Source organism: Chiloscyllium plagiosum, chromosome 5, assembly GCF_004010195.1.
Source record: "Chiloscyllium plagiosum isolate BGI_BamShark_2017 chromosome 5, ASM401019v2, whole genome shotgun sequence".
Classification (NCBI taxonomy): domain Eukaryota; kingdom Metazoa; phylum Chordata; class Chondrichthyes; order Orectolobiformes; family Hemiscylliidae; genus Chiloscyllium; species Chiloscyllium plagiosum.
In genome coordinates, this window is record NC_057714.1 from 3,079,784 (window position 1) to 3,103,375 (window position 23,592).

Here is a 23,592-nt window from a genome sequence, read left to right on the forward strand (position 1 = left end):
CACTACACTGGCTTCACAGTGACTGAAATCCCCAGAAACTCTTCAAAATGGGAACAATTGGTGTTGTACATTTTCTGTGAGTAACAGGCCACTGTTGACTAGGCACCCAGCTTCACTTTGGCCTTAGTTTGGATGGCATAGCCCTGCCTTTAAGGCATATTGGCTGTCTGTTGTGTTTTATATTCAGTTTCATTGAGATTCTCGTCAGACTTCTCTATACACTTTCAATACAGCAGTGTGTTTCTTTCAATGTCTCCCTTAGGCTTGGTGTACACTTCAGCCCAATTTCAATGTATCTTCCTCAGCATGACCTTCCCGGTAAGGTTGGGTCATTGTCTTTCACTACAAGCAGTGGCAACTGAGTAACTGTGCAAGTGCACTTTTGCATCAGTGATGCTCATCATAGATACAGCTTCTCCAGTGTATGTCTTCAGAACAATTTTTGCTGGCTTAAGGGACAGTTGTTCTAGTTCCTTTTTGTACACAGTATCTGAAATTAATGAAACTGCTGCTTCTGTGTCCAGTTTCAGGTTTCTCTTCCAACAGTGCTGTTACGCAGTATCCTTGTGAACCACCAGTCATGGACAAAATCTGTAAGCGCACCTCTTCCAGTTGCTTGTTACTCTGGTCACTTTGGCTTAGGTCTTTTGCATGCACATTCCTTTTGTTGTTGTGCCAGTTAGCACCTGTCTTCTTTTCTTGTTTGCCTGTGGCATTGGATATGTCTTCCTTAGCTTTGCAGGCTCATACAATGTGTCCCATTTTGTTGCAATTTTGACGTGCAAGGCCTTTACACCAGCATTTAAGTGGATGGTGATCAGGCTTCGTACAGCAGTAACATGGCTGGCTTCTCTCTGTCGAGTTTGGTATGCTCTGAGAACACCTTGTGGAATCTGATGGACAAACTTAGCTCTTAGCCCCCCTTTGCTGGCAATTCCACAGAAATTTCAATTTCAAAGGCCATCTACAAGGTAAGCTAAGTCTCTGCCAAGAGATTGTATTGTTTCATTACATAGACCACAAACTTACCTGTCAAGGAAAATGTCTTTTAACGCATCATTAAATTTACTGATCTCACAAAACTGCTACAAACTGAATAATTGTATTCCCCTTCTCTTGGTTTTGTTTGTGAAATCTGAATCATTCTGCAATAAGAAGCACTTTTGAGGAAAAATGTCATTCCAAAACTTTTACAATGTCTCTATACAGATTTATCAGGTTGTACCGAGCTGCATAACGGACTAAATATTTTAACTTAGGAAAGTTGCTACTTCTTTCATATACTGATGTGATATACACTAAAGCTAACATATCCCACAATGCCTTAGTATTTAAAGGTACAGAAAGCCAAATGGAACACAAAATATGTAACACTGAGGAGACAGGAGAGATTTGTTCAGGGGTGCTGGTTCAGTCCTGAGTGACTACAAATTCCCAGTATGAATAATTATGCCTCCTGTTCAATATATCACATCAATGTGTGACACTATGATATTTTGCTATAAAGTCTGTGTCCTATGATCCTATTCCACTAGCAACCTGACAAAGGAGCAGCGCTTCGAAAGCTTGTACTTCCAAATAAACTGTTGGACTATAACCTGGTGTTGTGTGACTTTTAACTCTGCATGATGTTTTCATTCAGTGCTCTTGGAAAGGCCTTTAAAGCAGACCAAACTGCCCATATCTGATGGTGCTTTTTACTAATAGGCCTAGGTTCCACTATTGAGGTTTGAAGAGTAACTGCAGTCATACGTTTTGCTTAAGGGTCATCAATGACTTTGACTTTATTGTGCAGGATTTTCATCTTGCAAGCAAATCCTCAAAAACTAATTCAGGGAAGCTTTATTAAATACTGATGTCAACTATCCTTGGGAAGAATGGCAGGATATATAAGGACAGAAGAAATAGTAGCATGAGGCAGCCATTCAGCCTCTCCAACCTGTATCTCCATTGCATTATATCATAATTGCTCTGCTCCAGGTTTCAACCACTCTTTCATTCCAGTAAGGGTCGATATGTTGGCTCAGTGGCTAGCACTTCTGCCTCACAGCATCAGGTTCGATTCCAGCCTTGGGCGACTGTCTGTGTGGAGTTTGCACATTCTCCCCGTGTCTGTGTGGGTTTCCTCCAGGTGTCCCAGTTTCCTCCCACAGTCCAAAGTGTGCAGATTAGGTGGACTGGCCATGCTGAATTGCCCATGGTGTTCAGCGATTATGCAGGCTAGGTGGGTTAGCAATGTGAAGTGCAGGGTTACAGGGATAGGGTTGAGACTGGGACTGAGTGGGATGCCCTTGGAGGGATGGTATGCCCTTGGAGGGATCGCAGCATTACAAAATGTTGTAATGCTGCGATCAGGAAAACAATGGGAACATTGCAGACATTTCTACTTTAATGTACTGTTACATTGTATCGTGGCTTAACTGACTAAGGTTCAGCCATGCATTCAACATCCACATTGAAAAAGATTCAAAGCTGCCAAGGTTCACTTTCAACGCTTAACACCCAAGCCAAAGATTGATACACTGGGGACCAGGAGAGATTACCACTGACCTAGAGGCAGAACCTCAACCAGATTCTGCAGCGAAGGTGACAAGTACACTGTGATATTTTTAAACTGGCAGCAACTTGGGAGAAAATCAAATTTCCTTGAGGGGACACAAGTCAGAAAACATCACAGTTTGCCCCTGAGGCAGCAGAAAAGTCAAATGACTCTCTATACTTTGACTATACAATTTCACATATGTTCTGTTAAAAACTGTTTTGAATCATGGGAAAAATAAAAAAAACTGATTCCAAAATACGAAAGGAACAAATATAAACTGATAATGAGTGGCAAAAGTTTAAGCTTTTATCTTGCACCCTCCATAGGCTTCTTTTCTCCATGAGTGTAAATGGCAGTTTATTGATTGCTGAGGAAGTTCTGTATTAAAGTTGAAATAATATTGTATGCTACTGAAGGATATCCACCAAAGAAATCAGAAATGGTTTGTGGTTCCCTAATCGACAAAGACAACAGTTTGGCTGGAATTTTCCCATTTTCAGTTCAATAATGTTTTGTTGAGTGAGATCCATGGTGTCCAGTCTGCAATGCCTTGGAGTGACATTTCCACACAAGTGCACAGACTCTTGGACATCTGAAATTGTACAGTCAGAGAGGCAAAACTGTTCACTTCTGCCTCCTGACTTCATGCCTCTAGCGTTACATATAAAGCCCAGCTACACACCACTCCAGAAGCTGCAAGTCAGGAGCAGCTCCTCACACTGTGGTGCTCAATCTTCAATGTTCAGGGCATGACCCAGAACAAACTAAACTTCAAAGACAGGGTTTTGGATGTACAAGTGGACAAGCTAGTAGAGAGAGCTCAGCCTAGTAATTTAGAGGAACCGTCAAACCTTTATGTTCCTTTCTTCTATGCACTCTCTGCTCACCCCACCATTTCTGATCTTCCTCAAGTTCCCACACACTCTTTCATTGAAGTCTTCTTATCACAGCATTACTCCCTAAGCCCCAGGTCCAAGCGTACTCATTTCAAACTTTGCAGTGTACCTCAATGGAACCAGTAAGATGGTTACTATTGACGACCCTCTCCCACAGGAACTCATGTCCTTCAGTATATTATATGTTGAGTTGTTGCATGTCACAATTATTGTTCCTTCTGCATTCCAGACTTTAATCTCCACAATTTACTTCCCAACTGCCTTACCACAGCGGTGACACCTGATAAACATGACTTGACTTTCAGTGAAAAGAGCCCTAGGACTGACAGTGACTCACTGCCCTGATGGTCTTGGAAGGACAGCTCTGATGGATGAGTGAACAGACCCCTGACTGATACCAGTGCAGCTCCCTGACTGACTTACTGCTAATCCCTGGACTGTTTGCACTGAACCTGCAGGACTGACTGTGACACAAATCCCAGACTATAATGATGTGGAACCTCCAATCCTGAAGACTCCAAGCGGCCATCTGACTGTGTTCAGCCCTGAATTGAAACCAGATGCTACCCTTAACTGACTACTGCGGGTTCCCTTGACTGACAACAATATCATTAACTTGACTGAAGAATACTCCCCTAGACATTGAGACATGGCCCTTTGGTAGAAACACATATGGTATGAAATCCAAATAAACTTCTGACACATGGTGTAGGCGTGACATTGATAACCGCGATCATCATGTCATCTAACAACAATGACAAACTGCTTGAGTTTGTTTTGCGCTAAAAGCCAAGGCAGGACAGTGGTGCTTTGTTTTTATTCATTCACAGGATGTGGGCCTCACTGGTTAGGCCAGCAGTTATTGCTCAGGTGGCAGGCACAGGTCAACCACATTGCTGTGGGTCTGCAGTCACATGTAGGCCAGGCCAGGCCAGGTAAGGAAGTCAGATTTCCTTCCTTAAAAGAGATTAGCAAGCCAAATGAAATTTTCTGAACCCTTTCAAGTTTCACAACATTCTTCCTTTGGCAGAGAGACCAGAATTGCTCACAATATTCCAAAAGGTGGCCTAACCAATGTCCTACACAGCTGCAACATGACCTCCCAACTCTTATACTCAGTGAACTGACCAATAAAGGCAAGCATCCCAAACACCTTCTTCACTATTCTAACTACCTGCGACTCCACTTTCCAGGAGCTATGAACCTGCACTCCAAGGTCTCTTTGATCAGCAACACTCCCCAGGATCTTACCATGAAGTGTATAAGTCCAGCCTTGAGTTGCCTTTCCAAAATGCAGTACTTGAGATTTACAAGGATGTTGCCATTGTTGGAGGGTTTGAGTTATAGGGAGAGGCTGGATAAGCTGGGATTATTTTCCCTGGGCCTTTGGAGGTTGAGGGTTGACCTTATAGAGGTTTATAAAATCATGAGGGGCATAGATAGGGTAAATGGACAAGGTCATTTTCCTGGGGTGGGGGAGTCTACAACTAGAGGGCAGAGGTTTAAGGTGAGAGGGGAAAGATATAAAAGGGATCAAAGGGGAAACTTTTCCATGCAGAGGGTTATGTGGATATGGAATGACCTGCCAGAGGACGTGGTGGAAGCTGGTATAATTACAGCATTTAAAAGGCATCTGGATGAGTATATTGACGGGAGGGGTTTAGAAGGATATGGGCCAAATGCTGGCAAATGGCACTATGGCAGAGAGTGAAATTTGAATTCTATAAAATCTAAAAGCTAAAATTAAATCAGGAGGTCTCCTGGATTCTGAACACTGCAACCGCTCCTAACACAGCCCAACTTGACATAAACTGACACTGCTGGACCTGATCTTCCCTTTCCTTTTTTGCTGAGCCCACCTCTGCACTCCCTCATACCTGCCCCCCGCTCACCCCACTGCTCTGCCAGTCGACAGTCTCTGCATCCCTTCTTGCCATTGCCCTGAACACACACCCACCTCAACCCAAATGATACCCTCTTCCCAGTCACACCCAGCAACTCCTTCCTCCTGCTACCCTGGCACCACAGTCACCTGACACACTACTCCCCTCACCCACCTGGCACCCTACTCCCCTCACCCACCCAGAACACTGCACCCCTTTACCCACCTGGCATGCTGCTACCACTCATCCACCTGGCACCTGACTCCCCTCACCCACCTGGCACCCTAAACATTGCACTCCCTCTCCCAATTGGCACTATACCCAACTCCTCACACTCAGTGGGCAGTCTAACTCTACAACAACCTTGCACACTCCACTTCTGAATTTATATATTTCTGTTCAGGTTGTAATAGGAGGTCCCTGGTCAGGAATCTCCAGAGCAGAAGATATTTAATGATACGTCAGTGGCTTTTCAAATGATCAAGGTCAGAAACAGGGTCTTCATCCTTGACCAGAGTACTTTGGCCTTGTTATGCTCAAACCTCAATCTGCATGGGTAAAGAAGGTCCCAGAGTCTGTAGGTGGGTGCTCGAAAGAACAGATTAAGTTGTGAATTGGTGCAAGTTGAGTGGGAAATTGTTGGGTAAATTAGGGCACCTCTAATTACACAGAGGAAACTGGTTAAAGTCAACCCTACAGCTACTTCGACGGGAAATGTGCTTATATAAATAGCAAGGAAGGAATGGGTTGGGATAATGTGCAGTTTTATTACATTGCCTGCTCACACTGAGGGTCATGATGTGGAGGTGCCAGTGTTGGACTGGAGTGAACCAGGTCAGAAGTCACATGATGCTAGTTTAACGTCTAACAGGTTTATTTGATATCACAAGCTTTTGGAGCACCATCGCTTCGTCAAGCCAAGTGACAAAAAAGATTATTGGCACAGAATTTACAAGGAGAGCCATAGATGGGCAGAGAGATCAAAAGATCATACAAATGGTCTGAGTGGTGTGTCCAATAATAAATCTCTGCAGGTGATCAAAAGAGTCAGACAGTGAGAGTAAAGTGTCAACAGTTGGATAGTAAGTTAAGAGCATGACCTATAATCCAATTAGGTAAAAACAATGACTACAGATGCTGGAAACCAGATTCTGGATTAGTGGTGCTGGAAGAGCACAGCAGTTCAGGCAGCATCCGAGGAGCAGTAAAATCGACGTTTCGGGCAAAAGCCCTTCATCAGGAATACAGGCAGAGAGCCAATTACTTAACTCAGAGAGATAATTACAAAAAATTAAAAGTAAGGTGGTACTGAAGACAAACCAAATGGCTGGAATTACATGATAGATAAGAGTCGCATGCCAAGCGTCTAACCAAAGTAACAAGCAATCCAAAACTGTACAAACTCATACTCTATGGGCAAGAATACCCCCAAGATATTGGCAAGACCCTGCACATGCTTTGGCAATGAATGAATGGGCACCAGGCAACAACCACCAGACAGGAATGTTCCCTCCCAGTCAGGGAAGACTTCAGCAGTCAAGGTCATTCAGCCTCCAATCTTTGAGTAAGTGTCCTCCAAGGCTGCCTCTGACATACACAACAACGCAGAATCGCTGAACAGAAACTGATAGCCACATTCCGCACCCATGAAGGTGGCCTCAACCGTGATCTTGGGTTCATGTTGTACTACACATGAACCTACTACACTGTTCTCTATCGGTAAAATCTTCCTTACTGTTCTGTTTTAACACCATCACCTTGATAGCTTGTGATCTCTCTGCCTTAATTAACTTGTACAGTTTTGGATTACATGCTACTTTAGTTAGACCCTCAGCACGCAACTCTTATACCCATCATATAATTCCAGCCATTTGGTTTGTCTCCAACACCACCTTATTTTTATTGTTTTGTAATTATGTCTGTCTCAAGTACAGAGGTAATTCAATTATCCGAATATCAATTATCTGAATATCGGATTATCCGAAGGAGATCTCGAGGTCCTGATAGAAACATTACATCAAAGATGTGTTTCCAACAGTGATCGCATCTTTTGTTTACAGTGATTAAACAGGCACCATCTCCAAATGACTTACCGCCTGCCCTCTCTCTCTCCCCACACTTTCCCTGGAATTCCACACAGGGGTGTACCCTAAACCCGCCTTCCCCAGATGATCTCTCCAACATTGTCCTGTACAGGGCAGAGGTGGAACCTGTCAAAAAGTTTCAGTATGGAGATGTGTGTGTGTGTGTGTGTGTGTGTGTGTGTGTGTGTGTGTGTGTACGCTATTTGGAGACTCATCCCCAAAAGGCAGCAGCAGCCACCTTGTTGATGCCCAGTCGGCGGGGCTGTGTTGGACAGGGTTGGGAGCGGGCAGGCGGCGGTGTTGGAGGGGCTGGGGCACGGGCGAGGGGCGGTGTTGGACAGGGTGTGGCGGGGGGGGGCGGGCTGGGTGATGGTGGATGGGATAGGGCAGGACTCGTGCGTGGTGTGCTGCTGCCTCGTCTCCTGAATGGGGAGCAGACTTTAAAAACTTCAAGCCCCAGAGGAAAGGCATTTAATCGATTAACCGAATAATCAATTATCAGAATGAAATTGTTTGGATAATTGAGGTTCCTCTGTCATTGAATTATAGGTCATGCTCTTCACTTACTATCCAACTGTTGACACTTTACTCACACCATCCAACACTTTTGATCACCCGCAGAAACATATTATTGGACACTCCACTCAGACCATTTGTATGATCTTTTGATCTCTCAACCCATCGATCTCTATGCTTATAAATTCTGAGTCTATGTGCTTTCCTTCAATTCACTGGATAAGGGGGCAGTGCTTCGAAAGCTTGTGATTTTCGAATTAACCTGTTGGATTATAACCTGATGTTGTGTGACTTCTGACCTTGCACACTGAGGGTATCATTACTGAATTCATGCTTTCAGCTGGAAGCACACATCCTGAATTTCATTTTGGTAGAAATTATAAAAAAAGGATGGGAAGTTGTGGAGATTGTGATTCCTACTTTTTGTTATATCCATCTGGTGGGCAAATCCCATCAGTAACGTAAGCTTGGAAGATCTAATCTTTGTCAGTCCTTTATAAAAAGTTTTAATGATTGCCTTCAAGCACAAATGTTGTTGTTGTCAAAGGCTTTGAACACTGCTCAGCCTTGTGGGTCACAATCATTTTCTGGTCATGATTGCGCTCCTAACTCAACTTGACCAGCAAGCCCTGGAATACAATTTTAGCAACGTTAATCTGCAAGGACTACACCTTGACACCCAAGAAAGCACACATGAAAAATTGCTGTTTACATTTGTTTGTATCAGCCTAATAGCTACACAGAGTTTTTACAACACCAGCAGCCACACTATGTGGTGATAGTGAATGTGGATCACAAGAAATACTGTACAGTGTGTCCCCACTTGAAATCACTTCATTTTAAATCCAACCAGTTTTTATGACTGGAATTCCAGATTGATGTCTTCAGTTTTGATTTTAAGTCCACAAAATAATTTTGCATCATTGTTGCGGATCATTGTTCGGCTGTTTTGCATCATTTGAAAGTGTTGTTTCATGTTGCAGCTTTACATTGGGTAAAGCTTGAGAGGTAATTTTAAAAACTGAGAGATAGATGCAACATTTGTTGCAGGTAAAATTGTTTCCTTGGTTGTAAAATACAGGGTGCATTTCTTCCCCATCAGAAGCCAGACTCTGTGATTGTTTGATTGATTTTGGAGCTCTGAGTCAGGCTCCTGTTCGACTCTGAAACAGGTGACACAGAAACGCCATTTTAAAGCCAGCAGGAGAACCAGCAGTGAAGTAATAATCATTCAAAGCCACCTCCCTGCTTTGAAATGTTTTAGCCGTGAATGCAAAGCATCACTGAACAGGTCAAAGATGTCTAACCACTCCCGACCAACTAAAATGAGTGAAAGTTCATTTGGGAAGGCATTTATGACAATAATAATAAGTCAAGGTAGTGGAGAGAGCCCAGAAATCTCTAAACAATTCATCTATCTGACCATTCAAGTAACACTTGTAAAGTATGTAGATCATGCATTGAACTTATCAGCCATCTCAAAACCGGAGAGGTAGCAAGTCATCTCCAAACCCAAGGAACTGCCTGAGAAGATAGAAGGAATGAGGAGTGTTGTCTTTTGAACTTATGCAGAATTTCTTTTTTATTTAGTTATGTATATTATTTTGCAAATTACTTCAGCTAAGAAATGACAGAATTGCACATGTACAGAATAATATTTCAACTTGTACATTGGCTTTTTCAGCTTAGAAATATTCAAATGAACCTATCTGTTGTTAACATTGATTCCTATGTGCACCTATGTTTCACTAAAGTTATGTCACTCATAGTTACAATTTTCAAGAATTGAACATACTTCAAGTGCAGTTTTATTGTACTGCGATCAACAATACATAGATGCTTCTTCAACTATTCCTCAGCTGTACAATTGTCCTTTTGTTCAAATATAATTAGTTAACAGATCATTAAAACTGAGAGACCCTAGAGCAAGTAAAGTGAACAGTACTCTTGAAAACTTCTTATTTTAAACTCTTTGATATTTGCTATTTCATTTGTAAAATCTTCCCATTTTAATTGTTCAATCACTGTTTCAGCCAGAAAAGATAATTAGATGGTGAGTGAGAATCCTGTTTTCAAATACCTAAATTCAATCTCTTAATTTACCCCTGTTGAGACTAGTTAATGCCACACAGCTAAAATTCAGAATGGGTCACCCTGGCTCTGCAGATTAGCCCCACCATTCATGGGACCTTTGCCGGGTAGTGCAAAAAGGAATTTGGCAAATTATTTTCCAACACAGTTATGCTAACATATCAAAGAGGGAATGTGATATGATATCAGCTTGTGGCCAAGACTTAATCTTTCTATGTTGAGACAAAGAATCTCTGAATTAAGTGTAATATCTATTCAACACAGCCCTTTCAGTGTTGCATTGAAATGTTGGGGCATCCCTGAAGGTGTGCAGTGTCACATTATATGAATTTGATTCAGTATTAAAGAGAAGCTGAGGCATTCAGCAGGTGTATAATATACTCTTATACCCTTCAGCTGTATACCAAGATCTTCCAGAAAATGGCAGGAATCTCAAAAGCTTCACTGATGAAACATGGATATCAACACATTTTATACATTGTGTGTTTTATATCAAATGGAAAATACTTACCATAAAATGAATGAATGTTGTGAAACTGGATGATCTGAACATTCAATAGAGCATAGATTTTTTGCTCTCTTGGATATGTAACGTTAGTTATTCATTTCACTTATTTGTTTGTGAAACAGTTACAAATCTTTGGAGATACAATTGCCATTTAATCAATTGATCCTAACTCGATTCAATAGTTTCTGTTCATATGTAGGTGAAAACAAAACTCTCTAATATATTTCAACGGTGACATTTCACAAGTTCCTTTGACAGAATCAAGCTGTAACTACAGTGAAGCTGCATGAAAATTCTATGAATTTATTTTTATACAAATTATAATTCAAAACTTTATTGAGAGTGACAGTAAATCTGATTATCATTCATCTTGCTCATGGGACAATTTACATAAAATAAGGTGGCAAATATAACCTAAAAGAAACCTGTTGTTATCTTCATTCCAGATTTGCACAGACAAAATATTAAAATTTATACTTAGAGCCTTACACTTTCATGTTAAATAAACATGAACATATTAAACATTTTCCATCAATATGTGCAGTTAAAACATGAATTTATTTGATAGTTGCAAACACATATTGCTATCAGGATGATGGTAATGTAAAATGCTTTGAATTGGCAATAATCCCTTTTCAATGGACATTCAACATCCTCAAAACTGTGTCATACAAAACCTGCCCTGAATGCAACTCTTTCATGATGTGAGCGGGTTGTTGACATTTGTAAACTCTCTCGATGACTAATGCGACATCGCTCTGTTGTGCTCTTTAATAAGTGGGCAGGGCATTGCCAGGCTACTCAGCATTAATCATTTTAAATAAACACAAGAAACCAAATTGTAAGGCTTGCATGTGTCACTGAAGATTTATTCAGAATTTGATTTTCAGCAGTTCTGAAAATATGTATCCAATTTTTGGCCAAGGCACAATTAATATTCTTTTAACGAAGTGCGGGTGATGTTTGTGAGGGGAACTTTTAATTAACGTGGGCAAACCTGCAATTCTCAACATGCTTTAAATTGCAAAGTGATTAACAAGGATATTAAAATGTTTTCACCTGCTCCACTTCAGCTATTTCAATACGGATAAAGACAGACTATTAGATGAAGGGTGCACTCAATTAACACAGACAAAGGCCACTCTGCTGAACATGTCAGGGAGGGCTGCAGCCAGCATCTGTCCAAACAGCTTGCTTTGAGGTGAAAATAAAGAGGGTGACATGTTCTAGCCTTGAGCTATGAGATATCTGAAATAGTGATTCTAGTTCATCTGGACTGACTGATCTCCAACTGAATAGGTGACAGTGTTGAAATCCACAGCCATCTCACCATATGACAGTTTTGTAAAATTGGAGTGCACCCAACGGTCACAATGGAGTTTTCTCCAGCACCCAGGTCGCACAATCAGAAAGACACACTGTTAACAAAGAAAAATAAAGTTGGATCTCAATGGGAAAGTTAACAACCAAATGAAATGAGAAATCATTTTGAATTTTTGACTTTATTTTGCGATAATTGTATCAAGCCATATATTTCAATAAGATCTGGAAATATAATTTAAACAACAGACCTGTTTCAGCCTGGCTTTTAAAATTTCCTGGTGCCAGGAAATTTAAGGAGCAATCTGATAGCAGTCACCAGCATTGTAAAGGATTATATTGAGTGATTAGCAATGAACTGTTTCCATTGGCCAACTTAGCTAGAATTCAGATTTCTTTGAAAGAGAAAAGAATTGCAGTTATGTTGTGCCTATTACATTTTCAGGGCACCCCCAAAGAAAGTGCTTGGAACATCTGAAGAAAAGAGGAAATCTGTGCACAAGATCATCAAGAGATAAAGATACAATATTTTGGTCACATCATTAGAGCAAGCAGTGGGCAAAAACAATTATTGGAATGAAACATTGATAGAACACAAAGAAGAGGGATACAGAAGAGAAAATGAATAATGGATACAACAGAAATGATGCAGTTGACTTATGTGCATGAGAAGTACATCAGGATATATAGAGGTGGAGATTCATTGCTATCAATCTTCTGGAAAGAACACAGCACCAACACATGAACAAAGCCACTCCCAAGTCAATTACATACAGTTAAAGTATAAGCAATGTCATAATATAGCTGAAAAATGTGTTGCTGGAAAAGCGCAGCAGGTCAGGCAGCATCCAAGGAACAGGAGAATCGACGTTTCGGGCATAAGCCCTTCTTCATTCCTGAATTGGATAACTGGATTGTCATCAGTCAATGACTGTTTGGCTACTCCACAGGAGATATATAACAAAAGTAAAACTTGTTCCAGCTAGTCAAATGTAGTATTTCTCTGAAATGTGTTGGAGCTCCAAATTTGACTCTAAGTCTACAAAGTGATTTGCCAATTGGCCTGTCTCCCTGCTTATATGATTCAATGAAATTTTTCAGCAGTAAGGACAATTTGCATTTATAAAGTGCTTTAATATAATATAAACACCAAAAAATATGTCTGCAAATTTCTGAATTAATATATAGAGAGAACACCATTTACATCCAGTTAAATTTATCTCCATTCACATGATCTATGTATGATGTGTTTATTTTTCCGAGGTGCAACGTAGGTCAGTCTCATAAGTGAAAAAAATTGATATTTCAAGGACTCATGTGAAATGTCCTGGCTATTACATTTATCTTAATATTTATCTTGAAACTGATATGTATATTCCTAGACTGTCTTTTATTTAAGTAGTTGTGGCAACAATTTGAACTGCATGGTAACTTCCTTGGGGTACTGCAGCATTAATTCAGTCCCTCATTTACCACATATATACCTTTGCCAAATTTGCTTGAATATCCAACAAAAGGAAAACAGCAGGAATCAAAAAGGAGGCAATCCAGAATGCTCCAATGAACTAATCAGTCTCTGCGTTGATTTAACCTGCATTACTGAATATTTTATTTGATGCATTTGCTTTTTTTGCATAACGTCATTTTGTACTCTCACCACGCATAGAACATTCAACACAATTCTGCACAATGCAACTTTAACAAAGGTTTAAATGTGATCAGGTTCAAAACAGTATGATAATTCACCAATTATATTTATTTCAAACTGTTCAATCTTATGGTCTTAAAGTCTTGATCATCAGATAACTTAACTAAGCTGCATGAACCTACATATCACCGATGATGATAACGGTCCCTGAATCCTTAATATACTTGTAGAATATTCCTCTGTCCACTACTTTAATGGAAGCATTAGATTTAAGTCTCCATTAAAAACCAGACAGAGTAAAGTCATGTAAATATGTTACGTGTTTATTTGCTTTTTTTGGCAATAACAATTTCTGGTTTGTAGTCACTCAATCACATAACGTGATGAGATTGGAATTTCTGAAACAATTTTAAAAATTCCAAACAAACGCTCTAAAATATATTGTCTTACACCTTTACATATAAATTTTAAAATCTCAATAGACTTCTTTATGATGTTTTTCAACAGAACCTTTGAGACCCCATGAGACAAGCTGTTCCAAAAGTATTGCAGGTTTCTCTGTGAAACTTAAAAATATTACATGATGCAATTTAATTTGTAGACTTAGAGTCAAATTTGGAGTTCCAACACATTTCAGAGAAATACTACATTTGACTAGCTGGAACAAATGTTACCTTTGTTATATATCTCCTGTGGAGTAGCCAAACAGTCATTGACTGATGACAATCAAGATAAAATGCTTTTAATGTCTATGTTGAACATTCTGTCTTGCTTTGGCTCTTATCCTAAAATTGCAATTGTCAGTGAACCCTGAAAACTGCATCTTCTTACACCTTGAACTGCTTGGCATCTCACCAAAATTGCATGTGGATATAAATGAAGAATATTTTAGAGGAAAATGAAAATATAGAGATTAAACAAAGAGTACGCCTTTTGTAAACAGCATTCCCTGAAATATGTAAACGTCTAATCTTGGCATATATTTTTTTGAAATGGTGCAAAATGCTGCCTGAGTCCTCCAAGGGGTTAAAGCATGCCAAGAGCAGCTGCTAATTAACAGTAGCTATGGCTTTTCCAAACTGGTTAAATTCAAACATTTTTCCACCAATGAGACAGATCTGACATTCTCTTTCCCAACCTTGAAATGTCAAAGTGCAAAAGCTAACTGACACATGAGTTAACAGGACACAGGAGGAGGTCAGAAAGCATTTCTTCTTCAATTTTCGCATAGATTCCACAAAATATGAAGCTATTGCTTCTGATCTGTTCTGCATGGTAAATAAAGGGAAGATTTGCTGTAACAAATCTAGGCTTTTTCTTCTCCTGCTGTTGCTGAGTGCCTGATCAGCTTTAATCGCAGCCAGCTCATCTCTGCTCCAGAAGCCCAGGGCCAATTTGGGCCCTGTTGCATCAGAGGAGCAGAGCATAAGGGATCATCTCTCAATAACACTTGAATGAATGTGATAATAGATCTAACGCCATCTTCTTTTCTCACTTCGGTAAATGCAGGGGTATCAGGCTAGGGTGAGAATCGTTTGGTTTTTTTTGCTTTTGGAGTGACAGGTCTGGTAACTTGGTGAGGGTCACAGAAGAGGCAAGGAGCAGAAGTTCAGAAGCGGAAAAAGTGAAGAATTACTCTACTCTGTCTTCACAGTATCTTTGGCAAGAAAACTATGTGACAATATCTTCAGAGAATCACAGAGATAAGACTGAATCTCAATACAAAGCAGTTTTATGATCAGGCGATTTTGAAAGAAAAAAGCTTGAGTTGTTAATTACAATAAAATTACACTATTAAAATGCAAATTTTGTTATTTAATAAGCCATTTATTAACCTCATTACCGTAATATGATTCAATGATACTGCATATTGGGAAGCCATTTGACCCATCTTGCTTATAACATAACACTTGATGACAAAAGCTTTTATTTCACATTCATCAAATGTTGTTTTGCTTTCTGTGGATACGTTATTCAATGTTCAATGTTGAAATACATATATAAATGTCACACTGGGTACTGGATGCTTTCAACAGATCTGGGCTGGACACCATAGTGCAAACAATGAATATATATTAGTGCAAACCGATTAATATTATTAACTACAGTCCTTGACTCAGAGGCATGGTTCAGCAGGTCTTCACCAGAATCTTCCTCACTTAGGTCCCAGTTCCACGTGATCTGAGCATGCTGATGATGTGGACTTGCTATAAATATAACTATTAATCCCAAATACTAAATGTCCCCTCAAGATTGCTCTGTTCATAACTATTTACATTATGAACTATTCACCTTTTCAGCCTGCTCCCACTCACTCTTTGAAAGCTTCTTTCACCAAAGACGTCAATCTCCAACAGTGTTCTCAGTTCATTTTGAAGAAGCGAGCATTGCATATGCTCCATTACCTTCTCCGTGGAATGCAAACACATTGGCAGAGTGGGATGCCAGCTTCTCAGAGCAGCTGGTACACTGATACTGAATTGAAAGCAAAAGAAATGAAAATTGATCAAAGAAGGTTACATTCAAGAGACGAAGTTTCACAACTGAGCCATTAAAACCCCATTATGAAGAAAACAATGAACCAACCTCTCATTCTCTTCTTCTGTCCTTCCTTTTTCTCTTTAGCACATCGGGGTAGGTTAAAACATTAGCTTGAGTAACTGAAGCACATTTAGCCTCCATGAAAATCTTCGCAACTCTATGATCCACTGCTGCTTCAATGACGAAAGAACAATTCAATAACACGTCCAAGAAGTAATCAGGTAGATGAAAAGAAGAATGAAGAACATTCTGATGACATTTCCGAAGGTGAAGAAATGATGATTTCCCTCCTACGTTTGAGTGGGAACTTCATATTTGGGAGGCAGTGGCACTGCCTCTACAGTCTCTTCAGTTTGAGACTGCTCCTCAACAGACAACCACATCTTGGGAACTGCAGTAGAAGGTAAGACCACTAGACAGGAGCAGGAGTATGCTATTCAGCCCTTTGAGTCTGCTTCACCATTCAATGAGATTATGATGGTCCTCAACTCCACCTTCCTATCTTTTCCCTAAACCCTTGATTCCCTTATTGATTCAAAATCTGTCTATCCCAGCCTTGAAAGTATTTAACGTCTCAACCCTTTGCAGTAAAAAATTCCACAGATTTAATATCCTCATCCCTGTCATATGTGGACAACCCCTTATTCTGATATAATGTCCTCTTCTCCTACGCTGTGATCCAAGAGGTAACACCCTTTCTGCACCTACCCTGTTAAGACCCGTAAGAATCTTTTATGGTTTTATTTTTATTTGGGTCACCGCTCATTATTAAGCTCCGTGAATACTGGCCCAACCCACATATACTCCCTTCAGTTCAAAGATTTGCAGGTTAAGTGGATTAGCCATGCTAAATTGTCCACAGTGTCCAGGTATGTGCAGGCTAGGTGGGGTTAGCCATGGTAAATGCAGGATTATGGGGATAGGGTAGGGGGCTGGGTCTGGATGGTATGCTTTTCGGAGGTCAGTGCCAACTCGATGTGCCGAATGGCCTTTTTCTACACTGTAGGGATTCTATGAATTTATGACTCTATGATTCAAAACACAGTCCCTCTACACCTGGGATTAACCTCTTGACATTCCCTGGACTGCCTCCAATGCCAGAATAGCTTTCCTTAGATAAGGAGCACAAAACTGTTCACAGCATTCCAGCTGTGCATTAATTAGTACTTTGTATATTTTTAGGAAAACCTCAGTATTTTTCTAATCCACTCCTTTTGAAATAAAGGCCAACATTTCATTTGCCTTCCTACTACCTGTTGAACTTGATTCCAACCTTTTATTGGTCAATGCATGGGGGCTCTCAAATCGCTCTGTGATGTAATTTTCTGAAGCCTTTCTTATTTAAATAATATTCAGCTCCTCTATTCTTCTCACCAAAATGCGTAACCTCACATTTTCTGAAATTATGTTTCCTTTTCCAAGTTTTCACTTAACCTGTCTCTACCATCCTGCAGTCTCTTTGTATCATCCTCCTTACTTGTCTTCCTGCCTGTTTTTGTGTCATCCGCAAAATTGGTAGGATTTCACATTCATCAATAATGGAATAAACTTGAAGATTTCAGGAAATCTCACTCTTCTAAAGACATTCATCAAGATTGGGCTGAAAGGAAGCCCCTCCATTGTGTTACACTTTGCAGTCTTGCTTGTAGAGATCCAACTTTGCCCAGTTATAGGAAAGATATTACTAAGCTGGAGAGGGTTCAGAGGGATTTACCAGAACGTTGCTGGGTATGGAAGGTTTGAATTATAAAGAAAGACTGGATAGGGCTGGGATATTTTCACTGGAGCATAGGAGGTTGAGAGGGAGCCTTACAGAAGTTTACAAAATAATGAGGAATGTAGATAGAGTTAATGGTAGTTGTCTTTTCCCTAGGATGGGGGATTTCCAGGCTAGAGGGGAACATTTTTAAGGTGAGAGGAGAGAGATTTAAAAAAGACATGAGCGGCAAATCTTTTACACAGAGGGTGGTTCATGTGTGGAATGAACTTCCTGAGGAAATGGTGGATGTGGGTACAATAATAATGTTTAAAAGTCATTTCTTAAGTACATAAAATGGAAAGTTTAGGAGGGATATGGGCCGGGAGCAGGCAGGTGGGACTAGTTTAGTTTGGGATTATGTTCGGCATGGACTGGTTGGACCAAAGGGTCTGTTCCCATGCTCTATTGACTGTATGACTATTGTCAGGTAATTTCTCCACAAGACCTACTTTGGTAATACTTTCATGGGAACTGAAAGTGCTTTATTTCATCAAGCCATTGCTTCAGCCTTACTCCAGTGTGCCAAACAGAGAAAGGAGAAATGGAAGAAGAGAATGAGAGTTTGGTTCATTGTTTTTGTCATGAGGGGGTTTTAGTGCCTCAGTTTGTGAAGATTTGTCTCTTGAATCTAACCTCTTTTGATCAATATTCACTGCTTTTCCTTTCAATTCAGTTTCAATGTACCAGCTACTCTGAGAAGCTGGCATCCCACTCTGTTAACATGTTTACATTCCACAGAGAAGGTAATAGAGCACATATGCCACTCACCTCCTCAAAACATCCAGTTTTAGAACTTTTTACAAAAAGGAGTATCTCTATCAGATAGTGATTGCTGCTACCACATGGCATTGGGCTCTCCAGGCGAATGAAGACAAGTACACCTGTTTATCACCATCCTCAATAAAACGCCAACGCTCTGTAAGAATGACAACAATGGCCAGTTATGCTGTCTTCAAAAAGCACAGCATGATTTGGGATCTCTTCTTTCGACAAATTATCAACATCAGTGATTATCTTCATTATTTTCCACTCTTCCTTTAACATGTAATGCAATGTTTAGAATGCCTTCTTGCAAATAGTCACCTTCATCCTTGTTACACTGCTGCTCCACTTCTCGGCTTTCCTCAGAAAGAAAAAGAATCTGCAACATAAAGTTATCGAGTCATACAACTATACAGCACGGAAACAGACCCTTCGGTCCAACTTGCCCATGCCGACTAGATATTCTCAATTAATCTGGTCTCATTTACCAGCATTTAGCCCATATCCTTCCAAACCTTTCCTATTCATATTTCCTACTCCCATCCAGATATCTTTTAAATGTTGGAATTGTACCAGCCTTCACTACTTCCTCTGGCAGCTCATTTCATACATGCACTACCCCCTGCGTGAAACAGTTGCCCCTTAGGTCACTTTAAAATCTTCCCCCTCTCACCTTAAACCTATGCCCTTTAGTGTTTGGCTCCCCTACCCATGGGAAAGACCTTAGCTATTCACCCTATCCATGTCCCTGATGACTTTATAAACCTCTATAAGATCACCACTCAGCTTCCAGTGCTCCAGGGAAAATAACCCTAGTCCATTCAGCGTCTCCTTATAGTTCAAACCCTCCAATCCTGGCAACATCCTTGCAAATTCTTATATCTTGTTGTGGTCGTAGGAATGGAGTTTCTTCAATGGAGAATGAGTCAACTTCAGTTTCTTTTGGAACTAGTGAATAAAGAAGATGCAAGGCTACACAAACATCTTTGATAAAGACTAATGCTGGTTAGGATGACGTAAATAGTTTTATTGGTCATTCTTCATTATAATGAAGCATAGCATGCATCTGCCCTTTGCATTATTATTGGAACACCTCCTGTACCCTGAAACTGAATGGCAGATGGTCAGAGAAATTCAGGCTTCTGCCAGAGTGTGACATTTGAAAGATTACAAGGGTCTACTCCCATATCTAATTTAAAATGAAATTAACATACTATCTGCATACCAGAAACAGTCTTGCAGTTTGGTTAATTCGCTTTAGGAAAAACACATCCTGTGTGTCAGCCTCATTCATTTCTTGGATGTTTACAGACTGACCTGGTCTGCCTTCAGTTTTTTGCATTACTCATGGAAATCTGCTACTGCTGTGCTGAACCATCCAAAAATGGCCTTTCTGTAGTATGCATAGCGATTACAATTAATGTTTGAGCAGGCTTGGTGCTGACCAGGTATTTTCTAGCCATAGCATGGACATTGAGCAATGATGGTGACTGAGGCCTCATCTTTCCAGCTTTGCTTTCTGGGGGCTCTCTCATCCATGGTTAGCTGGTGCCCAATGGAGAGAAATGTGCTGCAGAATCCATGCTGAACTTTGTCTTAGTTGATGAGAGTCTCCATTTAAAGCTGAAGTATAAATTGAGGGCTTCAATGATCGTTTGATATTTAGCAGTTTCTTCAACACCCCCCTTTCTTAAAATGGAGGCTGCAGACTGTATATAAAAGCACACTGACATGAGCTTTATCTGGCTTCAGGAGCTGGCTGGATACTGAATGAATTGGCAATGCCAGTCTCTCCTGTGCGTCGTTTGCTCTTGGCCTCCTACAAAATCAAGGAGCTCGGTAAGGCTTTCTCCATAGGTCTGTGCCTTTCCAGTCAATTTTCATCATGTTTTGGTAAAGGTGAGCTCTTCCAGTTACTGCTGAGGGCAGCTTCCCACATTTATTGATGTTGGCTGGGTTTTCTTGTAAACTCTTCACAGCCCATGTATCTATATCATGACTGAATCCTGGATGATTTGACAGATGAGCATTGGACCCTGTACTAATGCAAACTCATGAACATTTATTAATAATTTAGAGTAGTTACAGAGGCATATTCCAGCAGGATTTCACCAGAACCTTCTTTATTTAGGTCCCATCTCCATGTGATTTGACATCCTGATGATGAAGGAGAAAGTGAGGTCTGCAGATGCTGGAGATCAAAGTTGAAACTTTATTGCTGGAACAGCACAGCAGGTCAGGCAGCATCCAGGGAACAGGAGATTCGACGTTTCGGGCACAGGATTCCTGAAGAAGGGCCTGTGCCCGAAACGTCGAATCTCCTGTTCCCTGGATGCTGCCTGACCTGCTGTGCTGTTCCAGCAATAAAGTTTCAATCCTGATGATGAAGGCAAACTATTAGAATAAAGCAATTAATTTTCTAAACTACAAAACAGTAGATGCACAAAAAATAATTATTGCCTAAACAACTCTCTACTCTTCTGTCTCAGGAAGTGGTAGGTTCAAGTTCCAGTCCAGGAAGAAAGGAAAAATGTGATCTAGATGAACAGTACTGGGGGTTGTGCATATATTGTTAGAAAAGTTCTAGCAATGCATGTTCCAATGACTCATGCAGACATTTACAATCTGAACTATTTTGCCTCCACCCACAATGTTGCATACCTGATGTGAAATATATCTTGTAAATATTAAAATGCTACAATCAAACTGGCTCGAAGATAGGAGACAATGGATGGTGGTGGAGGGTTGCTTCTTGGAGTAGAGGTCGGTGACTAGTTGTGTGCTGCAAGGATTGGTGCTGGGTTCACTGCTTTTTGTCATTTATATAAATGATTTGGATGTGAACATAGGAGGCATAGTTGGTATGTTTGCAGATGACCCCAAAATTGGTGGGTATAGTGGACAGCAAAGAAGGTTACCTCAGAGTTCAATGGGATCAGATGGAGTTTAATTTAGATAAATGTGAGGTGCTGCATTTTGGAAAGGTCAATCAGCAGGACTTCTGCACTTAATGGTAAGGTCCTGGGGAGTGTTGCGAAACACAGAGATGTTGGAATGCAGGTTCATAGTCCCTTGAAAGTGGATTTGCAGATGAACAAGATAGTGAAAAAGGCATTTGGTATGCTTGCCTTTATTTGTCAGTGCATTGAGTTTAGGAGTTGGAAAGTCATGTTATGGCTGTATGGGACATTGGTTAAGCCACTTTTGGAATGCAGCATTCAACTCTGGTCTCCCTGCTGCAGGAAAGATGTTGTGAAACTTGAAAGGGTTCAGAAAAGATTTACAAGAATGTTGCCAGTGTTGAAATGGTTGAGCTATACGGGGGAGACTGAATAGGCTGACATTATTTTCCCTGGAGTGTTGGAGGCTATGGGGTGATCTTATAGAAGTTTATAAAATCATGAGAGGCAGGGAGAGAGTGAATAGTCGAGGTCTTTTCCCCAGGGTAGGGCAGTCCAGAAACTAGATGACATAGGTATTGGGTGAGAGGGGAAAGATTTAAAAGTGATCTAAGGGGCTGCATTTTCAGGCAGAGGCTGGTGCATGTATGGAACTAACTACCAGAAAAAATATTGAAGGCTGGTACAATTACAATATTTAAATGGCATCTGGATGGCTACCTGAATAAGAAGGATTTAGAGGAATATGGGCCAAATGCTGGCAAATGGGATTAGACTTATTTAGGATGCCTGGGGACAAGTTGGACCAAAGGGTCTGTTTCCATGCTGTACATCTCTACGACTCTAAATTGTTACAATCACATCTTAGGACATACTGAATTTTCATGAGAGCCCTGTAATATTCAAGTCAAAATGTTTTTGTCTAGTTTTTGTTCACAAATGTTATAAATAAAGTATGTTTTTGCAAAGATAAACAATTCCATGTTATTATTTGAGAAGAAGGGCATTATTTGAGTGTCCTGAATGATATGGCTTTCTTCAACCAAACCACTAAATACACATTGAAAGATTGATCATCTTGTTATAGATCATGGGACCCTTTGCACAGACAAAGATTTACCTATATAACACGTTAGAAGAAATTTCCTCTCATGGAGGGCCTTCAGTCTTTGGAAATCTTCCCCAAAATGCATTGCAGAGCCTGAACATTTTTAATGCACAGCTAGATAGATTTTGGGATTTTACAGGAACGTAAAGTAATCAAATCAGCCACAATCTTATAGAAAGGCGTGGCAGTCTTGAGGGGCTGAATGGCCTACTTTGGCCAATAGATATTATGGCCATGTGTTGAAATGAATTTATATTATTTATGTGATACAATAAAGCACCAAAACAATTATTTCTTTTACCTTTGCAAAAGAAAAATGGTATTCCTAACAATTTTGAAAATAACTTGAGAAATACGATTCTCTCCAAAATCAAAACAAAAATCAGTTTTCAGGTTTGACTACAACAATTTGTATTGATAGAGAACGTCTAGCACAAAAAACAGCCGGAGAACTATAAAGGAAAATTTGGTACGAAGCACGATTCAGATAAATGACTAAACATTTGATCAGAGATAGGTTCACAAGAAAGTCATAGAGTCATAGAGAGGTACAGCATGGAAACAGACCCTTCGGTCCAACCCTTCCATGCCGACCAGATATCCCAACCCAATCTAGTCCCACCTGCCAGCACCTGGCCCATAACCCTCCAAACCCTTCCTATTCATATACCCATCCAAATGCCTCTTAAATGTTGCAATTGTACCAGGCTCCACCACTTCCTCTGGCAGCTCATTCCATATACTTACCACGCTCTGTGTCAAAACGTTGCCCATAAGGTCTCTTTTATATCTTTCCCCTCTCACCCTAAACCTATGCCCTCCAGTTCTGGAGTCCCCCACCCCAGGGAAAAGACTTTGCCTATTTGCCTTATCCATGCCACTCATAATTTTGTAAACCTCTATAAGGTCACCCCTCAGCCTCTGATGCTCCAGGGAAAACAGCCCCAGCCTGTTCAGCCTCTCCCTATAGCTCAAATCCTCCAACTCTGGCAACATCCTTGTAAATCTTTTCTGAACCCTTTCAGTTTCACAAC